This window comes from Chaetodon trifascialis, chromosome 14 (assembly GCF_039877785.1).
Source record: "Chaetodon trifascialis isolate fChaTrf1 chromosome 14, fChaTrf1.hap1, whole genome shotgun sequence".
NCBI lineage: Eukaryota > Metazoa > Chordata > Actinopteri > Chaetodontiformes > Chaetodontidae > Chaetodon > Chaetodon trifascialis.
The window spans coordinates 17,488,384-17,500,608 of record NC_092069.1 but is presented as its reverse complement, the minus strand read 5'-3'; the positions used below and the strand labels follow the sequence as shown (position 1 = coordinate 17,500,608).

The following is a 12,225-nucleotide window of genomic DNA, read 5'->3' as shown; positions in this document are numbered from 1 at the left end:
TAACATGTTTAACAGGCGCTAATGGCATTGTCTGAGTCTATGAACCAACAGCTATGCTAACAGTTGGATTACTGGCTCTAATTAGCCGGCAAGTCTGCCTGTCTGCACTCTAGCTCGCTAACAGCCATACAGGCAATGATTACCTGTCATGATGATATGGTGATTACAATGCCTGGTCATCTGCTGAGTTACAGACAGCAGTGAAGTCAACAAGCTAACAGCAACATTAACTAATGGTTATTAATGTCCACACAGGAGAATTTTGCAGTCTCCACACACAGACACACCTCTTTATAACCTCACCTGCGTGCTGTTATTGGCTGGGGACCACACACCCACTACCCAAAGGCTGCAGGCGAGAAACGCCCACACCGCGGCAAAATAAGAAAATACAGGCAGATAAAAACACTGCCACACACACTAGGTCGTAAGTGATGACTGAGAGGGATTACTTTGTGTGACTGCATACATTGTGTTTAAGGAAAATCCCGCAGAGTACATCTGAAAGCAGAAACGGAGGACAGAAGGCAAAACAGGCGAGGACGAGGGAAACAGATGGGGGGAAGTGAGCCAGGTCGCCATGGCGTCTGAGCATTCCTCTCTCTGAGAACATGTGTATTTTCTGATCACAAGAAAAATAATCTGCAGGAGGAATTTTATTTTGAGAGCCACCCTGTAGATCCAAGGATTACAGCAGGTCAGACAGGAGTGTGTGAGAGTGCGTGAGAGTGAGAGCGGCGGAGGTACGAAAGCATCACTAGACAGACAAATGAGCAAACATCCACACCCACGCGGCCGCACTGTATAACAAAGTGAATTTATGAATGACACTTCTGAAGATGTTGACTCAAGTATCAGGAGTCCAAAGTCGGTCTTTCTCTTCCTCTTCTCAGTCTGTTCTTCGGTTGAAAATGTGTATGTATGGTATGTTGTGTGTGTGACTATTTCTTTGTTGGGACCAGTAACTTCCTGGAGTCTCTGCTGGTTGCCTGGGTACTCTGGTAGCTCACCTGGTGGAGTGTGTGCTATGTGTTATGGCTGAGTCCTTTGATTCCAGTCTGGGACCATGTCACCCCCTCTCTCTCCCTGCCTTTCCCATCTCTCTCCATTATGTAAATAAAGCAGAGATGCGAAATAAGCCAACAAAGCTTTCAATGGAGAAGGAAGTGTCACTTCACACTGTTTCATGTTCAGGGAATAATTTACATGCTAATTTCTCTGCCTTCAAAAGACAAACTGTTTCCCACTGAAACATCTCAAATAGGTGGCCAGGAACATGGATTTTATGTTATGTTCATTCCAGCGGTTAACGTCTATTTGTGACACTGAGTACAAATAGGTGACAAATTAAAGGGAAAACTGACATTTGTGGGCCACCACAAACAGCCACAACAGCTTCAGTGCTCCTTGGCATTGACTCTACGCAGCTGTACTTGAGGGATGAGCAGCACTCTTCCAAAAGATTTTCCCTCGTTTGGTGTTTTGATGATGGTGGTGGAGAGTTCGGTTTAAATTATTGGTCCAAAATCGACCAAAGGTGTTTAGCTGGGTGGCAATCTGGAGACTGGCATCATTTCCACATGCGTCAAACCCTTCATTCTGCACATCCTTTGTTCTGCACTCGGTTTTCCTTTAATTTGCCACATTTGAGGTGGTTCCCTAATCCACATTTTCGTACTGAGATCAAAACATAAGGGACATCAGACGCATCAAAGCACGACGGACAGCAGGCACATTTGATGGTGTCTCTCTGGGCCTCACCCAGAAACAGCAGCACCAGAGTCAGGACAGTAAACACCCACCAAAGTGTTTGATATTTGAATTGCTTGCTGCTCTATCAGGTTAGTTTAGCGTCATTCTGCTTTGAGACACAGTAATAACTATCTTCAATATACAAAATTACCAAGCCATGATTGTAGAAAACGAAAAGTAGACGTTTCAGAGATGAAGAATTAAACATAGAAGTTTTCCGGTCAGGAATAGATCTGTACGCTCTACTCCAACCAGCCCTCAACACAGACTCGGGACCTCACGGTGAACCCAACCTCTGCTCAGCACTGGACTGGTGCTTCCACGGTGAACTCCTGCCAACCACTGTCACGTCAGTCAGTAGCCGTCCGACTGCAAATAACAGGCTAAAAAACATCATAAATTCTAGGGGACAGAAGCTCTAACTATAATGCTACGGAAGAGAGGTTGAAAGAGACATATTACAGCTTTCAGCATATAAACACTCATTAAATTGTAGTGATGGTACCCAAGACATACAAACCCTGCTGCTGGGTGAAGGACTTTGGTTCAACATTCAGCCTTTTAAGGATACTATTGAGGTTGTAGACTTGGAGAAGGAGTTAGACATCTGTGTCAGTATGTAGGTGGCATGAGGTGGTACTTTTTTCTTTAAGCTTTTGCTACATCAAAGCGAGGCATTCAGAGTCTGTGCCATCCTCCACCACTAGCATCACAAGACTGATAGGAAGTAGAGCGTGATGTTCACCTTTCTTCTCCTCCCTTGATCACTGTCTGTCTAGCTGCTTGGCCACATCTCTAGGAAGAAGAAGGCATCTTGAACCAGACTGGAATGGCTCCTGAAATATGCCAAATATGCCACTGACCCCCCTCCTTTCCTGAAGACGTAGGTCTGCTCGCTAGCCCACCCTCCTTCCCTTCTAGTCCCCCAACCCACAGCATTCCTGCGCTGTACGCGGCACCGAACACACGCATGCTTACAATCACAGATGACCCACTCGCATAGAAAATGTTAAGGACATTAATAACACACAAGTTTCCACCCAGCTGACCCAGACATGCCTTTTAAGGGTAAGCGGTTCAGATTTCTCTTTTCATTAACTTCCAAAAATACTCCTGGACCAGGCGGGAGAAGGGGGAGAGACAGGAAAAGCGGGTGGGGAGGGGGGGTTCTCCTCTTTAGCAAGTTGAAATGAGAGGGAGAGGGAGACAAGATAACAATCGGAAGGAGAGAGGGGAAATATTGGCCTGTTGAAGAGGAGAACACCTAAAAAAATAACAGTGTGGCTGAGGAATTTACAAGAAATGTCTTAACTTTAGCTCTCCCCCCGTTAAAACATCTCCATCCCTTTCTCCACTCCCTCCCTCTCTCTGCGTTGCTGTGCCTCCTACGTGCTTTTGAAGTCTGTTTCCTTTGCACTTCTTTCCTCTTTTCTTCCAGGATCGGCAAGGTAGCCATTTTTGAGGAGCCTGTACAGTGTAGGAACAAAACAGGCGCACTGGGAACCTTCTGTAAAACAACTTATTGAAGGCTGAAATGTCCGACAGAAACCTAAATCCCACACAGGAACTAGTTGGAAAGAATGAAAATCCCAAAACCAAGAGGAAACTTGTGTTTCAGGTCAACCTGACAGCATGTTAAACACAAACACAGTAGCAGAGTGACCCACATTATTAGTCAACGTGGTCCAAACTCCAGCCATGTGGGGCAGTTGGCCTGGCCAGGCCACCGATTAAACATTAGAGGACTTATCACCTGCAGCTATCAGGGTATATCTAACAGCCACAAACACATTCTTGGCAGGCGAGTTTTGCTAAATAAACTGTCACTCAGCACTGTGGACAGGGGGAGTGAGAGAAAGAGACAGCTTGAAAGAAAGTCCCTATTCACATGTACAAATCGAAATCCCATAGAAAACTATTGTGCTGTAACAGGTTATCAACAGTGTTTAAGCCTCTGATAAGCTGCAATGAGGTTGCATCCATGATAGATAATGTTGTTGTTAGCAACAGACATAAGAAATCAAAAGATGACTCACATGAGAAACCTGAGGAGTTAAATCTAAAAGACTAAAGCAACTGATTCCCACTTATCTCTAACTTAGACTCAAGATCAAGCCTATGGAAGTGGAAACAGTGGCAAAGCAGAAAAATGGCAATAATATGTACATGATTAAAAGCACCACATATTATAAATCACAGTATCTACGGACTCAGTGCTAACTATGTCCATATCTGCTTCTGTGTGATTAAGAAATGGTGGACAGTTGGGAATCCAAATGAGGACCAGATGATGAGCTTTTCTCTCTCTTCAGTTATCATAGCCTAAGAACCATCACATGGTCGGCAGCAGGGCAGCTGCCTGGTTCTGGGGGCTGCATGAGAGTGATGGGTGTTCATAAATTTGAATTCCTGAAATATGGCGCTCGAAGGCAGTTTGGAAGTCTGGTACAGGTCTGCATTACAACCAACAGATAATTCCCAAGAAACAGTGATAGACAGTGAAGACATCTGTTTCAGGCTTTAGACTGTGTGCAGTTAGTGTCTGAGCCAGTTTCAAAATTCGACATAAAAAGATGCCCAGAACTGAATTTGTTATCAAGATTCGGTTAAAGCTCCAGGTTTTGTGTTCCAGCAGCCACATGTTTTAGCTCACAACCCCGAGTCCAAAAAAGTTAGGACGCTGTGTAAAACATAAATAAAATGGAATGTGATAACTCGCTGATCCATTCTGACACGTACTCAACTGAAAACAGTACAAAGGCAATATATTTCACGTTTTACCTCTTCAGCTTCATTGATTTCTGAATTTGATGCAGCAACTCATTTCAGACAAGTTGGGTCAGGAGCAACCAAAGACTGGGGAAGTTGTGGAATGCTCCAAAAACACCTGTTTGGAACATTCCACAGGTAAACAGGTTCACTGGTAACAGGTGATAGTATCATGATTGGGTATGAAAGGGGCATCCTGGAAAGGCTCAGCTGTTCACAAGCGAGGATGGAGCGAGGTTCACCATGGACTCAGGAACACTTTGTAAAACTGCTGTCAATAAACAGCTCATTTGTAAATGGTTGCATTCTGTTTTTATTCATGTTTTACACAGTGGCCTCACTATTTTGGCATCTGGGTTGTAGTTTAACCAAAGGTTTTACAGTTTTTAACTGCTCAGTTGACATACCATAATGTAAATTTAGCAACAAATGCCTGTATGCTGTCATGCTACCCTCTTGGCATGGTAAACCCCCAGCTACATATAGAGCAAGAGGATTTACAAACATAATTAGGAATGTGCATTTATAGCTCTTCCATTGAGCTGTGAGGATTTCTTCATAATGACAAAAGGAAAGGCAATGTCAACCTGCCAACACTGCTGAGCTGACAGGCTGCCCGGTTTGTCTCACATAAAAGAATACGAGGAAATGGAAATGTGTCATTCAGAGCACCCGGCAGTACGTCTGAGTTCAGTTTCAGTAAATGTTTCAAAGAGACACGTTTTTCCTCAAACTTGATGACACATTAATGTCAGTGGCAGACCTTCGATACAAACGAACCTCAGAGCTTTGCTCTGAGGTGTACGAAGTTGATCATTTAAAGGCTCGACAACATTCCTATTTTATAGCCACCTGGTCAGGTAACAGATATGATAACCATGCAGAAAATCAATACAGTCTTTTACAGGTCAGTGAATACCAGAGATGTCAGTTTGGCTGCCTGGTGCACCAGGAGACTGGATTACACAATCTTGCAATGTGGCTGAACATTGTGACACAAATAAAATAACTATATATATCCAGAAGGCTTTGGTTTAGGTAAAACTGATGGGAAAATGTTGTGTTGTTCAGGACTAATTCTGAAACCCATTTCCTGTAGGGCTGGCCAATAAGATGATGCCATGGTAGCATCAGAAACTTTTCCATATTTAAATGCTAAGTTAGCTGTTCCTTTACCATCTCTGGGTGTGAAATGGAGGAAATTAACAAGCAGGACTGGTGACTTATTGTCATATCATATGATTTGTGCAATAATGTGATGAAGCACCTTCATTAGTCAGGTATTTAACTGACTGGACACACCACAAACATTCATTGCTTTCTCCATGTATATGACACAATCATCAGCCAATGAGCACACCTGTTTTGATGGGGGAAATATGGTTTCGTGCTCCCACAGCCTTGACTGGAGCAGATCTCCCGTGATTACACTGTTGGTTCATGGTCACCTGCGGCACAGCAAAGTGGCGAGGCCTCACTGAGACACCACGCCACCACACAGGACAGAAAGCCCACCAGGGCGGTTGGTAATGAGGAGGCCGTTTGGCACGCTTTGGAGGACTAACGAGGGGGACCCATTCACACACACACACACACACACACAGAACGTGTTGCGTGAACAGAATCCATTCCTGCTCTGACGTGAAATTCTTAAAGAGTGAGAGCACATATCTGCTGCTGTGTGTGTCAGTGCATGTGTTAATGAGAGCCGGAGCGAGGCGTGTGAACACTCAGAGCTGGGATGTACCTCTGCATACTACTCGCTGAGTGATTGACACTCTCAGGCTCTAGTATCCGATGACAGATCGACATGGCTGGGAACAGCACCGAGGAAAAGCGCTTTGACACGCAGACACTTGTGTGCGCGCACACACACGAATACACACTAAGTTCAAGTAGTTTGAACTCCAGCTGCAATCACAGAGCCCTGCCCTGTCACTGGCCCACCGCTGATAGAGAAAGCTGGCAGGGAAGAGAGGCGAGGGAAGAGAGGGAACAGAAGCAGGGGAGGAAAGGAGGAAGGGGGAAAATGGATGTGTACACTGGAAGAGAGAGGCAAAACAGAAGGAGGTGAAAGAAAAAGTTGAGGGTATGAAAAGGTCTGGAAAAGAGGCAACTCAAGACTCTGATGGCTGCACACCATAGACACGTAGACTTAGTGCTGTAGCGACGTTCCCACAAGCCAAGATGAAGTTCTCAGCAGTCGAAAAACTGATATGAAACAGAGAGAAGCAACAACTGATAAAATCAGACAAGCTGAAAGCACAGAATGTTGCATTTGGAGGCATTTGTGCTTAATATGTTCCACCAAAACCCAGAGTCTAAATAAGCGAACATACAAGAGGATGGCATGCATGCTTCTACCTCTGGGGCTGCTGTTTGTTTTCACCATCAATTAAAATGTGGATAAATTTCGCGATTGATTGAATCATTTGGCCTGTAAAATGGTAGAAAACAGTGAAAAATGATTTCCCAGAGCCACAGTGATGTATTCAAATTGATTATTTTGTGCAACATAAAGCCCAAGATGTTCAATTTATAAACACAAAAGACAAAAAAAGCAAAAATACTTACAACTGAGAAGCTGGAAGAGGATGCTTCAGAATCGACTGACCGACTGATTGGTCGACTAATTGTTCCAGCTCTTCCAACCTTTGACAAACACACTCTAGAGATACAGCGCAGTCTCATGTAGGCATCTTTATGGCACTAAGCCATCCTCATGCAGGTCTACTAACAGACAGACAGCAACTCCAGCTGGCCTGCGCACTGTCAACAGCAGCCTCTGTGCCGGATACTGAGCCCATTATTGCATTATCACAAAACACACACACACAAAGGATATACACTGACGGGCTGTGTGTGGGCTTTAATAAGAGCCTCGAACAGATCATGATTCATCTGTGCTATTTCAAGGAGGCCCTGAGTCTACCACTAATAATAACCAACACCGACACCATCCGGTCCAAATTCTACCTGAGCTATCCATTACAGCCTATTAGGATGTGTAGGTTACAGTGCAAAGGACACACGTCTGCTCATGTGGGTGCTGACTTTTCTTTTGCCATTTAGTCCTTTGAGAACAAACAAGCTATACTGATATTTTAAGTTGTCTACAAACAGTAAACTAATCGACTAGCTTACGAATCTGCAGCTATTTTTGTAGCTGAAAAATGTGAAAAACTTGCCGGTTTAAGTTGGTCAAAGGTGAAGATTTGATGGTTTCTTGACATTTCACAGATGAAATGATTCATTAAGTCATCTAGAAAATACTGTCAAATGAACGATAGTTGTTGCAATATACTGCAAGTGATCTCATGTTTTAATATTGGCTAACTGTCTTTCCACTTTGTTTTTTTCTTTGATAATAATACAGATTGATGCAAGACCCAATGACGCATCTCCTTTTATTTGATTCCACTTGCGACACATGACGTCAGTGTCCGTGGACTGTAATTCCACACTGATGTGGCGGTCCTACACTAACAGCAGGGGCTCTGCACATAAACGTTGATGTGTGGAGTGGCAGTAATACTACCACCGACAGGCTGGGTTCGACATTCCCAGTGGTTTGATTCTCCCAGGCAGAAAACCTCAATATTTTAATTTAATCCCCAGAGCAGTCATTTAGCCACTCCGTAATCCCTAGGTCCAATGCTTAGTCTGATAATTACCCTTATTGGACACCCATAATGATTAGTTTTTGGTTTCACCCAAAGCAGTGCAGGCAGTTTCATGGGGCGGTCGCGGCGTTCTGCGGAGTGGAAAACCAATCATGCGTGGTATAGCCCAGGTCGTAAAAGAAGAGAGAGGGGGGATGATTATTACTTTGCATGGCAGGCGACAACTCCTGTACAGGACACGGTGCAAACTCCATCTTTGTGTAACTCAAGATCACTTAAAGATCAGACAAGTGATGACGATGGCGGTGGCATCCCTACTGTGTCTACACTAACAACTATCTTTGCACTGAGCCATCACGTTCAGTTACTGGGATGTAAGTGAAAAGGAGGCATCGGCTGAGAATTATGCCTCCTGAGAGCCAATGCAACCAAACCTAACCTGGGAGCACGATTTCCCCAAGATTGTAAATGCACGGCTCAAGCAGCCATCAGGGAAAATTCTGACATCTCACTTTGCTGTGACTCTCATTTCATTTTCCCTTTGCATTTCTCCCAACATTCAAAACTGACAGCACAGACATTCCCTCCACATGCGGTGTCATAATTCCCTCAAAAAATACCGTAGGAAACCCTTTTCACACATCTACCACCGTGACGGGCTGCCGCGCAAGTGCCTGTGCGGAGTCCAGGAGGAAAGTGGTTTCACAGCAGCGCACGCTGGTAGCTCAGCTGGTGTGATCTACAGCTGGCTGGGAGGGCGAGCCTTACTGGAAAGTCATCAGTGATTTTTTTGTTTTTTGTCTCCTTCATGTCTGAAACAGGTCAAGGCAGGTCCCCTCCATCTCCTTCCCTCCCTGTGCTGCTCTTTACGAGCCCCACCTGGCAGATTAGTATTCCGACACTTCAACTACCTTTTCTGCTGCTGACACACGCACACACACACACTCCTCTATTACTGTTGGGGTGAGGCAGCACAGGGCACGCACTGTTCAGACTTTGGGTTTCATACATGTATGCGAAGCCTTTGCAGGCCACACATTCCGCCAGAAGTGAAGGGAAACGAACACATATGCTCAAAGCAAAACAAACAACTGCTGCTATACTGTCTGTTGATTTAACCAATAACCAAAGCAGGGCTGCAAGTTTGGATTATTTAGTTATTGTTTGATGTGTCAACTGTGATTAGTCTCTAAAACGCAAGAAAATTGTGAAGAATGGCAGTCACAGTGTCCTAAAGCTGTAGGCGATGTCTTAAGATTGTTTGTTTTGTTCGATGAGCAGTCCAAAACATCAAAAATAATCATATTATGGTTATTTAAACATAAAAAGCAACAAATCTTCACACTTTTTAAGACGGAAACAGAGAACATTTGGCATTTTTCCTCGCTCAATTACTTTAACTGTTAATTAATTTTCTATCGATTACTAATTTTCGACTAACTTTCAGCACTTATTTTTGCAGCTATATTAAAGTTGCCCACCATCCAAACACTGACCCCTGCACACAGAAACAGGTGCGCAACTCATTTAACATTGCAAGTTCAGAAACAGTGGACTCATTCAACACACTCAAGACCTAAAAATGATCAATTCTCCTTAATGTAAAACCACCACAATGTCTGCTCACTGGGTTGTGTTGATATGTCCTCCACTAGGCTATTGCTGCATGAATTCAGAGATTTCATGGTGGCTTTGTGCTAAGTTAAGAGTTTATAGCAACCAAATCCTCCAACATACATTGAGGCCAGATAATATACTGTACCATATGTGCCACCTTACATGAGCAACTACAGTAGCTCCTAACAAAATATGTCATTTCCACCATATATCAGACAGTATCTCCTGTTTGTAAACATTCCCTGACAAGCAGGAAATATACAGATGTGTGTGGATAAACGTGCTTCCTTTATCCTGAAGGGAAAAGGGGCCAAAACAGTGGCAAACATGATGACTTCAAGCAATAGAAATACCCTTAAATTCCTCCTGAGAAAACAGGGGAAATACAGTTTCAATAGCCGGGTTACACAAGATGATAACGTTCCCACTGACCAAAACATAGACGGGGCCTGAATGAATGTCAGGAGCACGAACAAGCAGGCAACACTTTCATTTTTTTATGTTTTCATGGAGCCCATGTTCTGAAGCAGACTGCAGCTTATGACAAGCTAATAGTGTGGCAGTAAATGAACGAGCCTGGCGTTTTTAAGTGCGTAGACACGAGCCAGTCAAACAGCGTAAAACCTGCGCCGCGTTCAGGAAATAAGATACAAAATGTTCAATGCAGCGCTACAGTTTAACCACCTGAGGTTTTCTCCGCAGTCCTGGATGCTTCATTTTGGCTACAAAACGAGCAGAGGAGGAGGAGGAGAAGAACAAGGAGGAGGAGGAGGAGGAGGAGGAGGTGGGTTGAAAAACTTGCCGCAGTTCAGACTTCTGCAGTCCCGTCTGACTGGGTCCAACTCAGGAAGCCGCTGTCTGAACCCCCAATCCCGGTTCCCATGTTCCCCGTACGACCCCAAAGCACACCGAAACATGGAGACTGTTACCTTAGCTGCTCCACCGCCGGGTCCGGAAAACGCCACGGTAAATCCACAACTTCGCACGGGTTGAGCTCATGCGGACGGTTGGACTCGCTGCTGCCGACACGGCGCGGACAAGTTCATCCACATATCCTCAGATACGACCCGAGAGCTGGCGGCGACAGAGGGGGGATGCCTTTTTTTGGTTTGCCCCTTTTCCCTAAAACACTTTCGTCGGTCCTTTCCTCTCGGATATTCCCCTCCCTGGCTCCGTTTGAGATCAAACCATCACATTCCACCGCGTCCTTAACAATGAAAAAAGGTGGGTTTTCCTTCTGTGCTGCCGGAGGACCCACCCCTCGGGATGACTCTGCCCGGTCTGACCGCAAAGAGAACGCCCTTCCCGGCTGCGAGGTCCCGCCTCTCTCCCCCCACAGAACATACGCAAGTGAGGCCGGTGGGGAGGAATGAGTCCAAGCCGAGGATAGTCCCGTATTCCGAGTTAATGCATCTCTCTGCACACATACTCCACAATATATATTTGAATTGAAGAGGATAAGGTCAGCATACACTTAGTTGTACACCAGTATTATATTAATACCAGTGGGGATATAAAGCACCATTAACAACACACTGACTTTAAGCTTCCCATTGTGTATCACAGCTTAAGTCCCTACTGCAATATTAAAACGTAGTTACACAGGAATTAATAACCAAAAGAATCATAAAGTCGCTATAAACTCAATGGGTAACACCTATAGCAATGTTACAAGAGTCTTAAAGTAAGCAAAAGGCGTGAGGAATACTGGTAAGATTACTTAAAATGTATTTTCCAGTAGCGTAGACATATTATAAATCCCCGCTGTGTTGTTATAAAGCTTTTTGTTTGTTTGTTTGTTTGTTTGTTTGTTTGTTTGTTTGTTTGTGTGCACTGTAATGCCCATAAAACATCCAGGGACTGCACACTGACTGATTATTCTGCACATGGGCATAAATGTGCAAATGCGTCAATTGTTGGTTCTGTGCAGAACTTACGGCAAGGGTTCCCTTACCGTCAGACATTAGATCCATGATGTGTTTTGGATGGGCCAGAGGATTGTGGTGGCAAATACATTAGGCTAGATAGTGACAATCTCCTGTCCTATCTTTCATGTGAGTCTTGTGATGCTGGGTCTTTCAGCAGCTCGAACCGTAGTTCAAACCCGGTGCAGCTCACACTGCCTGACCTTCATGACAGACACATGGATCAATCTGCACTGTCACCCAGTGCAACCTCTCTGTTATCACTGTAACTTGCAATAAATTCCTCATCATGGATTTCTTGTCTTTTGGTTTCATATTTGTGGAAAGGATTTTAGCTAGGTGATAAAATACCTCCTAGTGCTCATGAGTGTGATAAGCAGCCAGTCGACCAGGTGAAGCCCAGCCCACGCATTCACACAAGCACACACACTCACACTGTGAAGAGTTTGTTTTTGTATCACTTGAACAATTTAGACTAATAATTGCGAAACGGCGCTTTATTATGCATCATCCTAGCACTCTGTTGTGTGATCAAAAAC

The 12,225-nt window shown here is 44.4% G+C and overlaps 1 protein-coding gene across 1 annotated transcript in view; it reads right to left on the bottom strand.

Annotated features, from left to right (window-relative positions):
• Nucleotides 1-11,044, bottom strand: part of luzp1 (leucine zipper protein 1) — a 50,220-nt gene extending 39,176 nt beyond the window's left edge. Inside the window, exon 1 of the mRNA XM_070979792.1 lies at nt 10,691-11,044. The gene's annotated coding sequence lies outside the window, so the exon portion shown is untranslated. The remainder of the gene's footprint in view (nt 1-10,690) is intronic.
• Between the last annotated feature and the right edge of the window lie 1,181 nt (nt 11,045-12,225).